General features: G+C 40.3%; 1 protein-coding gene across 3 annotated transcripts in view; it reads left to right on the top strand.

The window, feature by feature from the left end:
• Nucleotides 1-11,149: 11,149 nt before the first annotated feature.
• The window catches only part of KYNU (kynureninase), a 180,276-nt gene continuing 169,108 nt past the window's right edge, over nucleotides 11,150-22,317 (top strand). For 2 of the 3 annotated variants that reach the window (XM_064287256.1, XM_064287255.1), the window contains exons 1-2: nucleotides 11,151-11,281; nucleotides 14,429-14,681. The gene's annotated coding sequence lies outside the window, so the exon portion shown is untranslated. Of the gene's footprint in view, nucleotides 11,282-14,428; nucleotides 14,682-22,317 lie in introns of all 3 variants that reach the window. The other variant, XM_003406022.4, reaches the window with a different exon arrangement.

The following is a 22,317-nucleotide window of genomic DNA, read 5'->3' as shown; positions in this document are numbered from 1 at the left end:
ACTTCCGATCCAAATTCCAATGACATTTTTTAATGTGATGGAGAAACAAATCACCAAGTTCATATGGAAGGGAAAGAAGCCCGGATAAGTACAGCATTACTGAAAAAGAAGAAGAAAGTGGGAGGCCTCACTCTACCTGATTTTAGAACATATTATACAGCCACAGTAGTCAAAACAGCCTGGTGTTAGTACAACAACAGGCACATAGACCAATGGAACAGAATTGAAAACCCAGACGTAGATCCATCCACGTATGAGCAGCTGATATTTAACAAAGACCCAGTGTCAGTTAATTGGGGAAAAGATAGTCTTTTTAACAAACGGTGCTGGCATAACTGGATATCCATTTGCAGAAAAATGAAACAGGACCCATACCTCACACCATGCACAAAAACTAACTCCAAGTGGATCAAAGACCTAAACATAAAGCCTAAAACGATAAAGATCATGGAAGAAAAAATAGGGACAACATTAGGAGCCCTAACACAAGGTATAAACAGAACACAAAACATTACTAAAAATGACCAAGAGAAACCAGATAACCGGGAGCTCCTAAAAATCACACACCTATGCTCATCTAAAGACTTCACCAAAAGAGTAAAAAGACCACCTACAGATTGGGAAAAAATTTTCAGCTATGACATCTCTGACCAGTGCCTGATCTCTAAAATCTATATGATTCTGTTAAAACTCAACCACAAAAAGACAAACAACCCAATCAAAAAGTGGGCAAAGGATATGAACACGCACTTCACTAAAGAAGATATTCGGGCGGCTAACAGACACATGAGAAAATGCTCTCGATCATTAGCCATTAGAGAAATGCAAATTAAAACTAAGATGAGATTCCATCTCACTCCAACAAGGCTGGCACTAATCCAAAAAACACAAAATAATAAATGTTGGAAGGGCTGCGGAGAGATTGGGACTCTTATACACTGCTGGTGGGAATGTCAAATGCTACAACCACTTTGGAAATCTATCTGGCGTTTTCTTAAAAAGTTAGAAATAGAACTACCATACAACCCAGAAATCCCACTCCTCGGAATATACCCTAGAGAAATAAGAACCTTTACACGAACAGATATATGCACACCCATGTTTATTGCTGCTCTGTTTACGATAGCAAAAAGCTGGAAGCAACCAAGGTGTCCATCAATAGATGAATGGTTAAATAAATTATGGTATATTCCCACAATGGAATACTACACATCGATAAAGAACAGTGAGGAATCTGTGAAACATTTCATAAATTGGAGTAATGTGGAAGGCATTATGCTGAGTGAAATTAGACAGTGGCAAAAGGACAAATATTGTGTAAGACCACTATTGTAAGTTCTTGAGAAATAGTTTAAACTGAGAAGAAAACATTCTTTTGTGGTTACGAGAGGGGGGAGGGAGGGAGGGAGAGAGGGTGGGGTGGAATTCACTAATTAGGTAGTAGATAAGAGCTACTTTAGGTGAAGGGAAAGACAGCACACAATACAGGGGAGGTCAGCAGAATTGGACTAAACCAAAAGCAAAGAAGTGTCCTGAATAACCTGAATGATCGAAGGCCAGCATAGCAGGGGCAGGGGTCTGGGGACCATGGTTTCAGGGGACATCTAAGTCAATTGGCATAATAAAATCTATTAAAAAAACATTCTGCATCTCACTTTGAAGTGTGGTGTCTGGGGTCTTAAATGCTAGCAAGCAGCCATCTAAGATGCATCAATTGGTCTCAACTCACCTGGAGCAAAGCAGAATGAAAAACACCAAGGACACAAGGTGATTACAAGCCCAAGAGACAGAAAGGGCCACATGACCAGAGACTACATCAGCCTGAGACCAGAAGAACTAGATGGTGTCCGGCTACAACCGATGAGTGCCCTGACAGGGAGCACAACAGAGAATACCTGAGGGAGCAGGAGAGCAGTGGGATGCAGACCCCAAATTCTCATAAGACCAGACTTAATGGTCTGACCGAGACTGGAAGAACCCTGGTGGTCACGGCCCCTAAACCTTCTGTTGGCCCAGGACAGGAACCATTCCTGAAGCCAACTCTTTAGACATGGATTGGACTGGACAATGTGTTGGAGAGGGATGCCGGTGAGGAGTGAGCTTCTTGGATCAGGTGGACACTTGAGACTGTGTTGGCATCTCCTGCCTGAAGGGGAGATGAGAAGGTGGAGCGGGTTAGAGGCTGGAGAAAAGGACAGGAAAAGAGAAAGTGGAGGGAGAGAGCGGGCTGTTTCATTGGGGGGAGAGTAATTGGGAGTGTGCAGCAAGGGGTATATGGGTTTTTGTGTGAGAGACTGACTTGATTTGTAAACTTTCACTTAAAGCACAATAAAAATTATTAAGAAAAACAAAACAAAACAAAACTTTTCTTTCTCTTCTGTTTTTGAGGAGAGGTGTTCCAGATTGAGAGTAGATTTATTTTTAACTGTATTTCCCCAACAGCACCAGATAGCCTGCAGTATCCAGGAAGCCAACAGTCCAAGAGATGCCTCTGAAGTAGAAATGGAACAGAATATTGGGCCTTCACAGAATAAGGACACTGTAGGCATCATGAAGAAACTGATTAATTTCTTATAAAAATTATAAATAGGAAGAAAACATTTCTAACAAATAGAATTAATATTATTTAGAATATAAAATTTTCTGCTACAAATAGCACAGTGGGAATATGGACAAAAGATGTGACCTACCTTTGTCCTTCACTGTGTTCAGCTGTTGCTGCTGTTAGTTGCATAAAGGGTACTCTAAAACTGAGGAGTTTGACATAACTAAAATGGCTGACGCATATCAGAATTGATCTCCATTTTGTCCTAGGCACCCGGTTCTGCTTTTTAGACTAAGTGACCCATAACCACACTTTTGATCAAGATAACTTGCTCTGCAACACTTTGAGGTGGCCCATCCAGAATACTGAAAGAAACAGAAAGAATAAGTTCTAACCAAAACCAAACCCTGTGCCGTCTAGTCGATTCCGACTCATAGCGCCCCTATAGGACAGAGTAGAACTGCCCTATAAAGTTTCCACAGAGCGCCTGGAGGATTCGAACTGCAGAGGACCCTTTAGTTAGCAGCCGTAGCACTTAACCACTACACCACCAGGGCTTCCTGAATAAGCTCTTTGAATTTTAATAAAACTCTTATTTTATATAAACTTTGTTTTATTTTTAATAGGTACCATCATGTCAATTCCAACTTATGGTGACCCCACGTCGAAATTGACTTGACGGCAATGGGTTTGGTGGTGCAATGGTTAAGGGCTATGGCTGCTAATCAAGATTCAGCAGTTCCAATCCATCAGTTGCTCCTTGGCAATCCTATGGGGCAGTTTTACTCCATTCTGTAGGGTTGCTATGACTCAGAATCAATTTGATGGCAATGGGGTTGGGTCTTTTCAGATGGGCAAAAAGTTGAATGACACAGAAAGAGTCAAAAGAAAACAGAAGGAATTCACGGAGTCACCATACCAAAAAGAATTGGTCAACACTGAACCACTTTAAGAAGTAGTATATGATCAAGAATTGATTCTGAAGGAAGAAACCCAAGCTGCATTGAAGGCATTGGTGAAAAAGAAGCCTCCAGGAAGTGACAGAATACCAATTAAGATGTTTCAACAAAAGGACGCAATGAGGGAAGTGCTCACTCATCTATGCCAAGAAATTTGGAAGATAGCTACCTGGCCAACCGACAGGGAAGAGATCCGTATATGTATCCATTCCAAAGAAAGGTGATTCAATAGACTGCAGATATTATTAAACAAAATCATAGTATCACATACAAATAAAATTATGCTAAAGATAATTCAAAAACAATTGCCCCAGTACATCAACAGGGAACTGCCAGAAATTCAAGCCAGATTCAGAAAAGGACACGGAACATTGCTAATGTCAGATGGATCTTGGCTGAAAGCAGAGAAAACCAGAAAGATGTTTACCTGTGTTTTATTGACTATGCAAAGGTATTCGACTATGTAGCTCCATAAAGGTTTCAGCCTAGAAAACCCTATAAGACAGTTCTACTGTATCCTACAGGGTCACTATGAGTCAGAATTGACTTGGTGGCAACGCGTTTAATTTCCATTTTGCTGAGTCATCACAATGTCAATAAAAATGTCGTGAATTCAATGACTTCAGTATGACTCAAGTTGCTCGTGTTCTGTTTTACTCAGAATTCAGGGAACTTCCAGTTTTCAAGAGGGTCGTGATAACAGTAGCAATATAACTTCGAGAAAAGCTGTATTAGTAAACAAATAAGCAGTAACAACAACTACTACTAAAAATCAGTGTATTTGAAAGCACAGCTTGCTCTACAATGGGAGATTAATAATCCTTAATTGTCATTTGCTAATTAATGAAAGTTTCTATAGAAGACGTGATGTCATGACTCACCGAAACAGGCCAGCAATGTTAAAAGAATTTGCTTATTACAAATTATTTTGGAAACTCTGTGGAAAGAAAATGCAATCAACTAGTTAATTAGAGTAAAAAAAATTGAGTGAGAAAAGTGTTTGTTAACAGTAAGAAAACATCCAAACTGAGGTGCTTAAGTTTACAGAGTCACAATACCTTTTTTAAAAAAAGCTTTAGATGAGTACCTTGTCCTTTGGTTTGATTGGTCAAGCACATTTAATTTTCCCCTTGCTTTTTTTGAGTACTGGGGAGCCCTGGTGGTGCAGGCATTAAGAGCTTGGCTGTTAACCAAAAGTTGGTAGTTCGAATCCACCAGCTGCAACTTGGAAATCCTATGGGGCAGTACTGCCCTCTCCTATACAGTTGCTATGAGTCAGAATAGACCCAAGGGCAATAGCTTTGGTTTGGTTTTGTTTTTAAAGTACTGAACGCTAAACTGGCTTATCTTGATTGAATGAGTGTTGCTAACTTATGCTAATTAGTACTGTTAACTCATACCAATTCATGTTGATAGGTAAAACTTGCCTTATGCCTAATATTTGTCTGGCTCTTGGCTCTGGGATGCCGTTTTAATTCTTGTCCCTGTTAAAAAAAGAAAATTAACAACTCTACATCTCAGCTCCAATTCTCTTATCAGATTACTATTTGAGTAAAGAAAAAAAGGGGGAGTAGATTATTTCATTAATTCCAATCCCTTTTGTAAACAATCAAAATTTGGGCAAATAGACATGCAAACACATGTAAGGGAGCTAAAGTTCTCCTGCAAAAGCAGAACGTATAAAAAAAGATTTCCTTAAATACTGCTGTGCATTTAGTAGTGAAGAAGTTCTGATCTAGGTTAAAGTGAACGGGAGTCAGGGTTTTAGTTTCTAAATGAATTTTGATCACCGTCTGGTAGAATGTCATTTGCTTGTCATGAGTCTTTACATTTTCCTCTAAAAACTGAAAATACTGCATTTAAAGGATAGGAAAGTCCCTGCTAGTTACTGGGAAATTTTCTAATAACCAGAATATATACCTCACAGGAAGGGATGAGGAAAATTGTCTAAAAATAACCTAGTGTTTTATTGGTGTATTAATTTGCTTTGCTTTCCCTGCTGTAGAAATCAGGGTGTGGGGAAGGGGAGAGAAGAGAAGAGAGGAGGGAGAGTGGAGTAACGTGGAAGGGAGGGAGGAGGGAAGGAGAGGAAAGGAGAGGGACAATGAATGAGCAGAAGGGGAGAGTACGGGAGGAGGGAAGAAAAGGGAGGATACTGCAAGGGACAATGAGAAGGAAAGAGTGTGGGAAGGGAAGGGGAGAGTCAGGAAGGAGAGGAAATCAGGGAATGAATGAGAGGGGGAAGAAGAGGAGAAGAAGGAAGGGAAGGAAGGAGAGGAAGAGGGAGCACAGGTGGGGATGGGAGCCTAGGAGAGGAGACAGAATTATTGGTGTGAGTACTCTGTTCTTTTTTCTCTACTCATTTAGAGAAAATCCCTCATTCCTTGGCCTCAGAGGAGAAATTGTTTGAAAAGAATCTTCTGACCTGGCTTCCAAGAAAGCTTAAAAAAAAAAACTTCCAAGAAAGCTTATGTTATGTTATAATGGTTATTTCCAAGAGAAAGGGCAAAGAGTTGCTTGGGTGTGCAGGGCAATGGAGTGAGGTCAGGAGAGAGGCAAAAAAAAAGAGAAGGAAGCTAATAGGCCCCTCCTGGACTATTTTGCTCTTTGTAAAACCTCTGGGAACTTCCCACTACCTCCTTGGAAAAAGGATGGAGACTCTCAATAATGGCTCATTAAATTTTCTTCCAAAGAAATGAGAAGCTCCTAAAAAGGTTTTTATTTAATTAAAAAATAGAGTAATTGTTTTGTTTCTATTTCCTATATACCCAGTTTTGGGACTGAAGCTTCCCCAACTTGCCCCCATTCCCACCCCAGATTGAGGTTTTCTTTCCCTTTGAGAGACCACTGTTAAGTAGTCTGACCGGAATTGGCAACTGAGCAGTATCGCAGTCTTCAATTTCATCACCTTTTGCTACTTGCTAAACATCTGGCATTATAGTGTCATAGTTAGTTGGATCTGTCATCTCACCTTGGATTCTTACAGAAACAGGCTGCTACACTGAATTTACTTTGGTTATTCATACAGCAAACATGCCAGGCACTGGGCTAGCCAATGAATCCTGAAGAAAAAAGATATAGTTCTCGATTCAGGAATTACCTCTGTTAAAATAAAAATCATGTTAAGCCAATGATAGAAATGATTGAAGTTTGTTGAATATACAGTTTGAAAACTGGGGTAACATTTCTGCTAGATTGAGAAGAACTTCCAAAACTCTTATTCCAAATCTTACCAGCTTTGTCATCGAAAAAAGAGTGGGAACAGAACTGATAAATTTGTGGTCAGAAAGGATTTTCACAGCATTGTCTGGAAGAACAACTAAAAAAAAAAAAAAAAACTGCTAAAGTAACTACTAATTTACCTTAAATATAGCTCCTTGTTTGACCTTTTAGAAACCCTGATGGCATAGTGGTTAAGAGCTACATCTGCTAACAAAAAGGTCAGCAGCTTGAATCCACCAGGTACTCCTCAGAAACTCTATGAGGCAGTTCTACTCTCTCCTATAGGGCTGCTATGACTGGAATCGACTCAAAAGCAATGAGTGTGGTTTGGGTTTTGGTCTGAACTTTGGAACTGTTTTCTCAAAACTGACTGAATTATTCCAAAGAGCACAAAGCCCAAGGCAAAATGATCTTATTAGTTTACCTGGTCCATTGTTTGATCCAAAGATGGCTTTTAGGAACCAGTTTTTTCAGGACTCAAGGTTCAAAAGGACACCTAAGGGCAATGGCCTGTGTGCCTTGCCCCAATTCCCATGAAAGCCAGAAATGTGGATTCCTGGAGAATTAAAACAATTTTGTCACCTCTTAGGAGATTGCAATGAATTACTTAATATGCCTTTTAGCCATAGCCTTTGTGACTCCCACCAAATGACAGGGTGAAGACTATGCAAATGAGGTGCTTGTGGACCACCAAGAGAATTGTATAGTTTGCAAATAATGTAAATAAGGTGTGTGGATGCCTTGCGGGGGTGGGACTATACAAAAAGGGTATACGGAGCCCTAATAAGGAGGTTGATCAGTTTTGCCATTCCACTAGGCTTAAAATGAGCCATCCCAGAAACAGTAAGGGAAGATCTCACCATCACCAAGAAATAAGAGCCAGCTATGGAGCATGTCCTTTGGATGCAGGATCCATGCTCTGAGAACCTCCTAGATCCAGGAGAAGATAGATAGAGCTATAAGAACAGAGATGACAAGAGACAGCACGAAGCAGTGGCAGAGAAAGAGAAACAGAGGCAACAGAACCAGGAGTCTGACAGGAGATGGTGCAGTGGGCTTCCTGGTCCATTGAGAAAGATGAGTGCCTACAGGCAGTAGGCTTACTGGCAGAGTGGGGTGCCTCCAGGCACTCATCCTCAGAGCTAAAAGATCTTCGTAACACTTGCCTGAGGAGGGCAGGGGCCCAGTGCCGGAGAGAGGCATGCCTATGGGAATGGCTGAGAAGCTGTCCTGACCCAAGAACTGTATTCTCAGTCATTTATGATCCTGTACCGTAACCTGTTACTTCCCTAATGAGACAATACCATGGGTATTGTCTTCAAGTTCTGTGAGCCCATTGTAATGAATTATCGGACCCAGCAGAGAAGTAGAGAGTGCTATGGGAGGGACGGTTGGTGTCAGAATTGGCAAAGATGGCAGAGGGAGTAGGCATGACTGATTTCAGCCTCATAGGAATCAGCCTTGGGCTGTTGATCATGATTTTCCTTCACTCTTGTGAAGTTAGAGGAGGTCAGGTGGCCCCGCTACACCATTTTTACACTTAGTTCCACAACTTCTCCCAGGGCTTGCTCTCATGGAGTTCCTTTATATTTTCAGGGGTTATATTTTTATTGTAAAGTTTTTGTTTCTCATTGTATCACTGACATTTAGCTTTGGGCCTGGAGCAGAGTACATGCTTATTTATTTTAATGAATGAAGGTATAAATGAAGGTAACAAATAAATAGAGAGAGACATTTACAAACTATAAGAAATAGAAATGTAGCTTAGACCCCAAGCAAACTCTCTAAGAATGACTATATTATAGTTTTTAAGATAATATTTTGATGAGATGGTTTTAATATTATTATTAAAAGATTTTAGAAGAAGAAATGTGAAAGAAAGCAAGACCTTGGTATGTATGTGTATATATATGTGTATGTATATAGATATATTTCTATCTCTATACCAATCTCTATAATCAGTAGTTAAGGAATTGTGACTCCCCTACCAAAAATGACACAGACCCCCAGTTTGGGTTCACTTTTCAGATATTAGAACTGGCAAATCTTTCAAAGTTCTTACAGCACAAGGCACAGCACAGTAGGGGAAAAATAAAATAAATAAAGTACAAAGTATGAGGCTCTGACTGGATTCAAATTTTGACTCTTCCAACTTAATAAAATAAGAATACATCACTTGCCTTTAGGACTGTTGTGAGGAAAGAACTGACAGGATAAAATATATTTTCTGTTCACTGGTAATTTCGTGTAGTATATCCCCCTGTGGAAACTCTGGTGGTGTAGTGGTTAAGTGCTATGGCTGCGAACCAAAGGGTTGGCAGTTCAAATCTACCAGGCGCTCCTTGGAAACTCTATGGGGCAGTTCTATCTGTCCTATAGGGTCGCTATGAGTCGGAATCAACTCAATGGCAGTGGGTTTGGTTTTTTTTTTATATCTCCCTGTTATGGGTTGAATTGTGTCTCCTCGAAGTATGTGTTGGACTCCAAATCCTATACCTGTGGATGTGATTCTGACAGGAAATAGGTTTCCTTTGTTATGTTAATGAACCTTACCATTGTAGTTATTGTTGTAATTGTTGTATGCCATTGAGTAGAGTCAGAATCCTATCGACCCTATAGGACAGAGCAGAACTGCCCCCTAGGGTTCCAAGCTTTTTTTTTTAAAACTTTACAGGAGCAGATCACCAGGTCTTTTGTCCTGTGGAGCCACTGCTGTGTTTGAACCAACATTTCCCTTAGCAATTAATCACTTAGCAGTGTAGCATGTGTCCTAAATCTGATCACTTCTGAGTTATAAGGAGCAGCAGAGACACAGAGACAGGCAAGCAAGCACAAACAGGGAAAGATAGATGCCACCTGAAGATCACTGAGGAACTGAGGGACACTGGGAGTACAGAAGATAAAAGGAACAAGGATCTTCTCCCAGAGCCAACAGAGAGAGAAAGAGCCTTCTCCTAGTGCTGGTTCCCTGAATTCGGTTTCTAGATTCTTAAACTGTGAGAAAATAAATTTCTGTTCTTTAAAGCCACATGCTTGCAATGTTTCTACAGCAGCAGCACCAAGAAACTAGAAAGACACTACCTCTCTTGGATCCTGGAGGGTAGTAATTTCTGACCTATTAATAGTAATAATAGTGTACCACTTATTGGGGTCTTGGTGGCACGGGGTCTTGGTGGCACACTGTCTAAGAGCTTGGTTGCTAACCAAAAGGTAAGCAGCTCGAATCCACCAGCCACTCCTTGGAAACCCTATGGGGCAGTTCTACTCTGTCCTATAGGGTCACTATGAGTCAGATTTGAATCGACAGCAGTGGGTTTGGGGATTTTTTCTTTTTTTGGTACCATTTTTTTAGCTACTATTATATGTCATGGTATGCTACGCTTTCTACAGACATTATTTAATTATTCATTTATCTTGTCAGGACTTTTATCCCACATTTAATAGATAAACTGAGGCTCAGAAAGGGTAAGTGACTTGTCCTTGGTTATAAGGGGAACACATGGTAGAGATGACTAAATCAAATATTACTTTACCTTGCATGTTGCGGGTGCTTAACAAGTAATTCAGTTATTTAGTCCCAGTTCCATCTTTAATTCTATTTCTGACAGTCTTTGTTAGTGGTTTTTATACCAGAAATAATGTTCATCTGTTCTATTGACTCACCCTAGAGAGTTTTTTCATTGGACAAGCACAGGAAAAAGCCTGAGGAGATAATGCGTGTAGAACAATAAATAGCCCATAGGCTTAATTTGCATTTATGAAATTTCCCAGACTAATTTTCTTGAGACTCTTCAGATCCTAACTTTCTTCCCTTCATTGCCTTTTTAACTGTCTAGATTTATTTAAAGTATTTAAAGCCCACAAATTAGGCAATAATGTGTATTCTGGAATTGAGAGAGTATTTTAAAGTTTTGAACAAAATGTTCACCTGTTAAATAAGCCATAAACTCTGCTGTCAGACTCTGAACTCGCAATCTATTTGACAGTGAGTTACTGCCTCAAAAGCCACGTGAAATGTCTTTTGAGAGTTGGGAAAGAAATTGTTTCTGGTCCATGCCGTATTCCTCAGTCCAAAGCAGAGGAAGAAATGCAAAATTTTGAATTTAGCTTCAGGACAATTACATGTCCAATAAGCTAAGTTAGAGGGCTAGGAAGTGTTTACAGGAGTCTAAAGGGCAGAGAGGACTGGACTAGGTTTTGTTCTGCTAAGCCTGAAGTCCCTGTGAGTCTGAACCAACTCAAAGGTAGCTAACAGTACCAGCAAAAGGCAAAGCTGTTTAAGGGAAGGAGCAACAAGGCAAGGCACAGCGTTTGAAACCAGGAGCTCGAGTACAATTTTGCTTAGATTTTTGTGTATGACTGGAGATTTACAATTAGATTAGACAGGGTGGGAGGAGCTAAAGTTAGTTTAGAAATTCCCCACAGGGTGGAGTCTGAGTAGAAGTGCTTTCAATACCTTACCCTGACAGCTGACCTATAAACTTACAAGAAATACTTAAGAGATTTTTTTTTTTCCTCAGACTGGAAGCTGTGGACCTCATTGGAAACCCAGACGGTAAGTATCGAGGCGCTGATTATACAAACACAGTGATTTTCCAAAGAAAAATTCTCTCTGGTAGAATAGTTGTTACACTTTAGAAGTATCGTCTTTATTTTCTATACCATCTTTAGAACAAAAATAGCCCAATCCAATTTTCATGGACTCCGCCTTGAAAATTTGGATTGAAAGAAGAGAACTTTACTAAAGTAGGGAAAAAGAATGGATGTCAACAGTACACTGCAATTCATCTACTAAGTGATGGTTATATTTGAATAATTAAAGTTAATCCTGTTATTCCTTAAATTTACACTGTAAAATTAGATCAAATCAAAGGTAACAAATGAGGAAAAGATATTTTTAAATAAGCTTTGTTCTTTTTTGTGAACTTTAGAGTGTTTTATGCTGCTGTTAGTCATATTAAATATTTATTTAGAGAAGTGAGAATGTCTACTTCTTGGGCAGAGTTTCTTCCTCTTTCATATTATGAAACATTTGCCTAAGAATGGAAAGTTAGCATACTTCTTTCTACATAGTAAATGAAGATTTTGTTCCTTTGTTTGCTTGCTTTTATTTTGAGGAGGGTAGAGTGTTATTGGGTAGTAACATTGGAACAAATGTGTTGCTCTTATTAATGTGAAGTTCAACAGTCAAATCATATAATCCTAGGTATGAAATATACACTGTAGCTATATCACAGTCATTTCTTAAACAATCATACCTTTAAAGAAGGTTACTCTGTACATGTACAAATATATCAAATAAGACTTTCTTACTGCCTCAGTGGAAAGCTACTCTCTTTCATTATAATTTACCAGGTTCTAAACTTTGAACTCACACAGTTTGCTCATTTTAGGCCTGAGACCCAAAACTGTGTAAAGATTAACCATTGGGTCACCACAGTCATCTATTTAACTGTTTAACTGGAGGCCCCTCTGTGAATAGATCTTGAATTTGATGATTCTATAATCAGCCTTTAAAGTTTTAACTGTCTTAAAAAAAAAAAAACTGTGAAAACATAACTTATGAGATTTCATAAGTTAAATTGAAGGTAAAATGGGAATTTCCTTTAGAAGGTATTGATATAAAAAGATAGCCAAATATTATAAAAAATATCTTTTATCTCTTTATAAGGGACTTCTCTTCATTAATAGCATTTGATCCTGAACTCAATCCTCTGAATAAAGCAGAGTTTACATTTACTTTATAGAACATTGGAGCACAGAGATGTTAGGTGACTTTTCTAAGGCTATACGGTATGTGTGCTCACCTCCTCAGTAAAATTAACACTAAATACAGGGTCACTTTTTTATGAGTCGGAATCGACTCGACAGCAGTGGGTTTGTTTTTTTTGTTTTTGTATGTAAAATATGGAGTCCCTGGGTGGATTGTGGCAAATGATTAGGTGTTTGACTGCTAACCAAAAGGTTGGAGGTTCGAGTCTACCCAAAGTGCTTCCAGAGAAAGGCCTGGTGATCTACGTACAAGAAAACAGTTAACTGGAAACCTTACGGAGCACAGTTCTACTCTGACACAAATGAAGTCACCATGACTTAGACTATATATATGAAATATAAAATTTGAAGCTTTTTTTTTCCTTTAACTTGGGTTTAATTTCCTTTTTTCAAAATAAGAGGATGTCAGTTTACTCTTAAATGGTAAAACTAAATAAGGCATAACATTATGGCTTGTGAAACACTAATTCTCTTAGTGGGTGGGAAGGATACAGAATTAAGCGGCAATTATTATGGGTTAATAAATTGCTTCCTTGGAGTGACGGCATTGTCTATGTTATTATGGGAACTAAGGATTGTATTTGTGCAGTTGGAGGCTGTGAGTAGTGGTGGCATCAGGCAGACTTTCTTTTTCTGGAAAAACTACTATGCCACCCGATATCTTAATATCATTGTGGGTGAGATTATGAGTAGACTTCACTGGGGCTGAGACAGGCTCAGACTTGGAACCAGCCACTTTAGCCTTTGTCAGGGTGGGACTGGATTAGGCAGGATTGATTTAAAAAGAGGAAATGAATTTGGATTCAGATTTGTAGCCTTTTGGTACTTTGCAGATTGAATTCAGAGCTGAAAAAAAAGAAGTCAAAGAAAAAAAGAATGAGGTAAAGAAGCAAACAAAATCAGGACTCGAGATAAAAAATAAATAAATAAAATGAGAGTTTCCAAGTATGAATTCTGCTCTGTACATTCCACCCACGTGGCCCTGACTCAACTCCTCAGCCAAAGATCAGGATCAGTTCCTTCTGCTTAATTTTTATTTCTGCCCTTCCTATTCCAGGGTTTAGTTTCTAAATGGAGGAAAACGATTCTGGTTCCTCAGGATTGTTAGAAGGATTAAATGAGGTACAAATATAAAGAGATTGATGAATATCCTTTAAAAAAAAAAAAAAAGATAGTTGAATTTCTCTGGGAATACGACAGAAGCACATAACTGGTTTATTTTTTAGTTAATCTCATTTAAGGGGAGCAATAAACCCTCAAAAGTGCAGACTCCTCAAAAGAAGTCCAAAATCTTAGGCAAATTTTCTTGGATTCTGAGTCTCACTGGAAATGTTCCTCTGTTTCCCCTGTGGATAGAATGAGAGGACATTCTTTAATAACAGGCCAGATAATTCACAAAGCTCTTTTGTTTATTCTCTTACTCAGCTGCCATCTTTTGAAACATTCTGTCTACAAGGTATTGCTTGACAATGGATGATTATAAAAGCAAATTAAACAAGATTCCAGCCTCAGATAGAATGTAGTTTAGTAGAGTAGGCCAGGAACTCAATCAAGCTATCACAAATAATGAATTTATAAGAAAGATACACTTGATAATAAAGCAGAAAAACAGCACATAGGGTTTAGGACAAACCAAGCAGGTAGGCTTCCAGAGCCTTGTCTAGAAGGAGTCAGTAACTCTTGTAAAGACTGGGTTGTCCTGTCACCTTTTCAGAAACCATAGCTAGTCCATCCCCAGCCATTATGTAATGAGGTAATTTCTACCGCTGGACTCACTTGTTGCATTACCCATTGTTTGTTCTGTTCTACTATGAAAAAACGAGTCACTCGTGAAAATACCCTTGCTAGACCCTACCATTCCCTAGCTTCTCTCTATGGTTCTTTTAAATAGTCTCCTGTTTCTAACTGAATGAATAATCTCACCCATCAGGTCCTGTTTTTTATATGTCAGTGGTTTTAAAACTATGATCCAAAAATGACTGGGGATCGGCGGGGGCCAAGATGGCGGACTAGGTGGACGCTACCGCGGATCCCTCTTGCAACAAAGACTCGGAAAAACAAGGGAATCGATCACATACATAACAATCTACGAACTCTGAACAACAAGCACAGACTTAGAGACGGAAAACGAACAAATACGGGCAGACAGCGACTGTTTTCAGAACTAGGAGCCAGCGCACCAGGCAGGTGACCTTCGGAGCTCGATCGGGGGCAGAGCCCAGGGGGGCAGACGGCACAGAAAGGGGGCTCACCCCTTCCCCCCCGAACCCATCCCGGGAGGAAGCCTAGCAGGTTGGCGCGGGCGGCGTAGGGGCGCAGCCGGAGGGAGAAGCACCCGGGAGGCAGTGACTGATCTGGGAGGGGGGAGAACAGCGTCCCAGCTGGGGTGCTGTCCCGCAGGGAGTTAGGCGAGAAGCCGACGGGGCGCGAGCGGGTGGAGGGTCAACTATATTTCCCTAAAGTGACCCCAGGGCGGGGCCCACACGTTCGTGCGGGAGGACGCACACCCAGTCCGCGCGTGTGGCACGGCACACCAGAGGGAGAAATCCCCGGAAGTGTCTGGTCTCAAAACAGGGAAAGCAGCATCCCAGACGGGCAGCCATTCCGCTGGGATCTGGGTACGCGCGCGCGCGCGCGGGCGGGGCATGAGCGCGGGGTCCATTTTTATTACCCTGAATTGACCCAGGGGGCGGGACCACCTGGTCGTGCGAGTGACGCCCTCCCAGTTTGCGCGAGAGGTGTGGCACACCGGAAGGAGAAGTCCCCGGGAGGAACTGATTGGTCCCGAAGCGCAGAAAGTAGCGTCCCAGACAGGGTGTCGTCTTGCCGGGGCTTGGGCGCGCGCAACAGCGGGGCGTGAGCGTGGAGTCCATTTTTATTGCCCTGAATTGACCCAGGGGGCGGGCCCACCAGGCCGTGCGGAGGAACTGATTGGTCCCGAAGCGCAGAAAGTAGCGTCCCAGACAGGGTGTCGTCTTGCCGGGGCTTGGGCGCGCGCACGAGCGGGGCGTGAGCACGGAGTCCATTTTTATTGCCCTGAATTGACCCAGGGGGCGGGCCCACCTGGCCGTGCAGGTGACCCCAAACCAGTTCGCGCGAGAGGTGTGGCGCTCTGGAAGGAGAAGTCCCGGGGAGGAAGTGACTGGTTCCCGAACAGGGAAAGCAGCGTCTTAACCCGGAAGTCATCCCGCTGGGATTTGGGCGCGCGCACAGGCGGGGCGTGACCGCGGGACCTAATTATAATCGCCTGAATAGACCCTGGGGGCGGGCCCACCCGTTAGTGCGGGAAACGCCCACCCAGTGCCCACGAGCGGTGCCGCGCACCGGAGGAAGTCCCCAGGAGGAATTGACTGGTTTCCGAACAAGGAAAGCAGTGTCCTAGCCAGGGACCCGTCCAGCCCGGATTTTGGCGAACGGGGGTGGAGCGTGAACGTGTTGTTCAGCTCTATATTCTGTGGTGCTACACTCCTAGCTCTCAGATCCCTCCCCCACCCTCCCCAGGCGACCCCATTAACATCCGAATACCCGGAGCCAGAGAGAGAATTCAGATAGGGATCTGACTGCATTTTTTTTTAGCTGACTACTTGGAAAATCTAGTTTCCCAGTGATGGCTCGGAGACAGCAGTCCATATCAAACCACATAAAGAAACAGACCATGACAGCTTCTCCAACCCCCCAAACAAAAGAATCAAAATCTTTCCCAAATGAAGATACAATCCTGGAATTATCAGATACAGAATATAAAAAACTAATTTACAGAATGCTTAAAGATATCACAAATGAAATTAGGATAAATGCAGAAAAAGCCAAGGAACACACTGATAAAACTGTTGATGAACTCAAAAAGATTATTCAAGAACATAGTGGAAAAATTAACAAGTTGCAAGAATCCATAGAGAGACAGCATGTAGAAATCCAAAAGATTAACAATAAAATTACAGAATTTGACAACGCAATAGAAAGTCAGAGGAGCAGACTCGAGCAATTAGAATGTAGACTGGGACTTCTGGAGGACCAGGGAAACAACACCAACATAGCTGAAAAAAAATCAGATAAAAGAATTAAAAAAAATGAAGAAACCCTAAGAATCATGTGGGACTCTATCAAGAAGGATAACTTGCGAGTAATTGGAGTCCCAGAACAGGGAGGGGGGACAGAAAACACAGAGAAAATAGTTGAAGAACTCCTGACACAAAACTTCCCTGACATCATGAAAGAAGAAAGGATATCTATCCAAGATGCTCATCGAACCCCATTTAAGATTGATCCAAAAAGAAAAACACCAAGACATATCATCATCAAACTTGCCAAAACCAAAGACAAACAGAAAATTTTAAAAGCAGCCAGGGAGAAAAGAAAGGTTTCCTTCAAGGGAGAATCAATAAGAATAAGTTCAGACTACTCAGCAGAAACCATGCAGGCAAGAAGGGAATGGGATGACATATACAGAGCACTAAACGAGAAAAACTGCCAACCAAGGATCATATATCCAGCAAAACTCTCTCTGAAATATGAAGGAGAAATTAAGATATTTACAGATAAACACAAGTTTAGAGAATTTGCAAAAACTAAACCAAGACTGCAAGAAATGCTAAAGGAGATTGTTTGGCCGGATGACCAATAATATCAGGTACCAGCACAATACAAGGTCACAAAACAGAACGTCCTGATATCAACACAACTCAAACAGGGAAAGCACAAAAACAAACAAATTAAGACTAATTCTAAAAAATAAATAAATAAACAAAATAATACACACAACAGGAAATCATGGAAATCAATAGATAAACGATCAAAATAATCAAAAAGAGGGACTAAATATAGGAGGCATTGAACTGCCAGATGGAGAGTGATACAAGGCGAAATAGAAGGATAGAAGTTAGCTTTTTACTTAGAAAAATAGGGGTAAATAAAAAGGTAACCACAAAAAGGAATATCAATCCCATAACTCAAGAAAAAAGCCAAGAAAAACGTAACGACTCAATAAACACAAAGTTAAACATTATGAAAATGAGGATCTCACAAGCTACTAAGAAAAACGTCTCAGCACAAAAAAGCATGTGGAAAAATGAAATGGCCAACAACACACATGAAAAGGCATCAAAATGACAGCACTAAAAACTTACTTATCTATAATTACGCTGAATGTAAATGGACTAAATGCACCAATAAAGAGACAGAGAGTCACGGACTGGATAAAAAAACACGATCCATCTATATGCTGCCTACAAGAGACACACCTTAGACTTAGAGACACAAACAAACTAAAACTCAAAGGATGGAAAAAAATATATCAAGCAAACAATAAGCAAAAAAGAAGAGGAGTAGCAATATTAATTTCTGACAAAATAGACTTTAGACTTAAATCCGCCACAAAGGATAAAGAAGGACACTATATAATGATAAAAGGGACAATTGATCAGGAAGACATAACCATATTAAATATTTACGCACCTAATGACAGGGCTGCAAGATACATAAATCAAATTTTAACAGAATTGAAAAGTGAGATAGACACCTCCACATATATAGTAGGAGACTTCAACACACCACTTTCGGAGAAGGACAGGACATCCAGTAAGAAGCTCAATAGAGACACGGAAGACCTACTTACAACAATCAACCAACTTGACCTCATTGACTTATACAGAACTCTCCACCCAACTGCTGCAAAATATACTTTTTTTTCTAGCGCACATGGAACATTCTCTAGAATAGACCACATATTAGGGCATAAAACAAATCTTTCCAGAATCCAAAACATCGAAATATTACAAAGCATCTTCTCAGACCACAAGGCAGTGAAGCTAGAAATCAATAACAGAAAAACTAGGGAAAAGAAATCAAATACTTGGAAAATGAACAATACCCTCCTGAAAAAAGACTGGGTTATAGAAGACATCAAGGAGGGAATAAGGAAATTCTTAGAAAGCAACGAGAATGAAAATACTTCCTATCAAAACCTCTGGGACACAGCAAAAGCAGTGCTCAGAGGCCAATTTATATCGATAAATGCACACATACAAAAAGAAGAAAGAGCCAAAATCAGAGAACTGTCCCGACAACTTGAGCAAATAGAAAGTGAGCAACAAAAGAATCCATCAGGCACCCGAAGAAAACAAATAATAAAAATTAGAGCTGAACTAAATGAATTAGAGAACAGAAAAACAATTGAAAGAATTAACAAAGCCAAAAGCTGGTTCTTTGAAAAAATTAACAAAATTGATAAACCATTGGCTAGACTGACTAAAGAAAAACAGGAAAGGAAACAAATAACCCGAATAAGAAACGAGAAGGACCACATCACAACAGAACCAAATGAAATTAAAAGAATCATTTCAGATTATTATGAAAAATTGTACTCTAACAAATTTGAAAACCTAGAAGAAATGGATAAATTCTTGGAACAATACTACCTACCTAAACTACCACATTCAGAAGTAGAACAACTAAATAGACCCATAACAAAAAAAGAGATTGAAACGGTAATCAAAAAACTCCCAACAAAAAAAAGTCCTGGCCCAGATGGCTTCACTGCAGAGTTCTACCAAACCTTCAGGGAAGACTTAACACCATTACTATTGAAGGTATTTCAAAGTATAGAAAAAGACGGAATACTACCCAACTCATTCTATGAAGCCACCATCTCCCTGATACCAAAACCAGGTAAAGACATTACAAAAAAAGAAAATTTTAGACCTATATCCCTCATGAACATAGATGCAAAAATCCTTAATAAAATTCTAGCCAATAGAATCCAACAACACATCAAAAAAATAATTCACCCTGATCAAGTGGGATTTATACCAGGTATGCAAGGCTGGTTTAATATCAGAAAAACCATTAATGTAATCCATCACATAAATAAAACAAAAGACAAAAACCACATGATCTTATCAATTGATGCAGAAAAGTCATTTGACAAAGTCCAACACCCATTTATGATAAAAACTCTCACCAAAATAGGAATTGAAGGAAAATTCCTCAACATAATAAAGGGCATATATGCAAAGCCGACGGCCAATATCACTCTAAATGGAGAGAACCTGAAAGCATTTCCCTTGAGAACGGGAACCAGACAAGGATGCCCTTTATCACCACTCTTATTCAACATCGTACTTGAAGTCCTAGCCAGAGCAATTAGGCTAGACAAAGAAATAAAGGGTATCCAGATTGGTAAGGAGGAAGTAAAGCTATCACTATTTGCAGATGACATGATCGTATACATGGAAAACCCTAAGAAATCCTCCAGAAAACTATTGAAACTAATAGAAGAGTTTGGAAGAGTCTCAGGATATAAAATAAACATACAAAAATCACTTGGATTCCTCTACATCAACAAAAAGAACACCGAAGAGGAAATAACCAAATCAATACCATTCACAGTAGCCCCCAAGAAGATAAAATACTTAGGAATAAATCTTACCAAGGATGTAAAAGACCTATACAAAGAAAACTATAAAACTCTGCTACAAGAAATTCAAAAGGACACACTTAAATGGAAAAACATACCCTGCTCATGGATAGGAAGACTTAACATAGTAAAAATGTCTATTCTACCAAAAGCCATTTATACATACAACGCACTTCCAATCCAAATACCAATGTCATACTTTAAGGGAATAGAGAAACAAATCACTAATTTCATATGGAAAGGAAAGAACCCCCGGATAAGCAAAACATTACTGAAAAAGAAGAAGAAAGTGGGAGGCCTCACCCTACCTGATTTCAGAACCTATTATATAGCTACAGTAGTCAAAACAGCCTGGTACTGGTACAACAACAGGCACATAGACCAATGGAATAGAATTGAGAATCCAGATATAAATCCATCCATTTATGAGCAGCTGATATTTGACAAAGGACCAGTGTCAGTCAATTGGGGAAATAATAGTCTTTTTAACAAATGGTGCTGGCATACCTGGATATCCATTTGCAAAAGAATGAAACAGGACCCATACCTCACACCATGCACAAAAACTAACTCCAAGTGGATCAAAGACCTAAACATAAAGACTAAAACGATAAAAATCATGGAAGAAAAAATAGGATCTACCCTAGGAGCCCTAATACAGGGCATAAACAGAATACAAAACATTACCAAAAATGATGAAGAGAAACCCGATAACTGGGAGCTCCTAAAAATCGAACACCTATGCTCATCTAAAGACTTCACCAAAAGAGTAAAAAGACCACCTACAGACTGGGAAAGAATATTCAGCTATGACATCTCAGACCAGCGCCTGATCTCTAAAATCTACATGATTCTGTCAAAACTCAACCACAAAAAGACAAACAACCCAATCAAGAAGTGGGCAAAGGATATGAACACACATTTCACTAAGGAAGATATTCAGGCAGCCAACAGATACATGAGAAAATGCTCTCGATCATTAGTCATTAGAGAAATGCAAATTAAAACTACGATGAGATTCCATCTCACACCAACTAGACTGGCATTAATTCAAAAAACACAAAATAATAAATGTTGGAGAGGCTGCGGAGAGACTGGAACTCTCATACACTGCTGGTGGGGTTGTAAAATGGTACAACCACTTTGGAAATCCATCTGGCGTTATCTTAAACAGTTAGAAATAGAACTACCATACAACCCAGAAATCCCACTCCTCGGAATATACCCTAAAAATACAAGACCCTTCACACAAACAGATATATGCACACCCATGTTTATTGCAGCTCTGTTTACAATAGCAAAAAGCTGGAAGCAAACAAGATGTCCATCAACGGACGAATGGGTAAATAAATTGTGGTATATTCACACAATGGAATACTACGCATCGATAAAGAACAGTGACGAATCTCTGAAACACTTCATAACATGGAGGAATCTGGAAGGCATTATGCTGAGCGAAATGAGTCAGTTGCAAAAGGACAAATATTGTATAAGACCACTATTATAAGATCTTGAGAAATAGAAAAAACGGAAAAGAACACATACTTTTGTGGTTACAAAGGGGGGAGGGAGGGAGGGAGGGAGGGAGAGGGCTTTTTATTGATCAATCTGTAGATGGGAACTGCTTTGGGTGAAGGGAAAGACAACACTCAAAACATGGAAGGTCAGCCTAATTGGACAGGATTAAAAGTAAAGAGGTTTCCGGGATAAAATGAAAGCTTCAAAGGATAGCGAAGCAGGGGCTGGGGTCTGGGGAACTTGGTTTGAGAGGACTTCTAAATCAATGGGCAAAACAATTCTATTATGAAAACACTCTGCATCCCACTTTGAATTGTGGCACCTGGGGTCCTAAATGCCAACAAGCAGCCATCTAAAATACATTAATTGGTCTCAACCCACCGGGAGCAAAGGCAAAGGAAGAACACCAAGGTCACACGACAACTAAGAACCCAAGAGACAGAAAGGGCCACTTGAACCAGAGACCAACAATATCCTGAGACCAGAAGAACTAGTTGGTGCCCGGCCACAATCGATGTCTGCTCTGTCAGGGAACACAACAGACAACTCCTGAGGGAGCAGGAGACCAATGGGATGCAGACCCCAAATTCTCATGAAAAGACCACACCTAATGGTATGATTGCGACTAGAGGAATCACAGAGACAATGCTCCCCAGAACTTCTGATGGCACAGGACAGGAACCATCCCCGAAGACAAATCATCAGGCATGAAAAGGACTGGTCAGTGGGGGGGAGAGAGATACTGATGAAGAGTGAGCTAATTAAATCAGGTGGACACAGGAGAGTGTGTTGGCAACTCTTGACTGGAGGGGGGATGGGAAGATAGAGAGAGAGGGAAGAAGGTAAAATTGGCACGAAACGAGAGACTGTAAGGGCTGACTCAATAG

Source organism: Loxodonta africana, chromosome 6 (genome assembly GCF_030014295.1).
Source record: "Loxodonta africana isolate mLoxAfr1 chromosome 6, mLoxAfr1.hap2, whole genome shotgun sequence".
Lineage (NCBI taxonomy): Eukaryota > Metazoa > Chordata > Mammalia > Proboscidea > Elephantidae > Loxodonta > Loxodonta africana.
The sequence above is the reverse complement of the archived record's forward strand: the minus strand, read 5'-3'. Positions and strand labels throughout refer to the sequence as shown.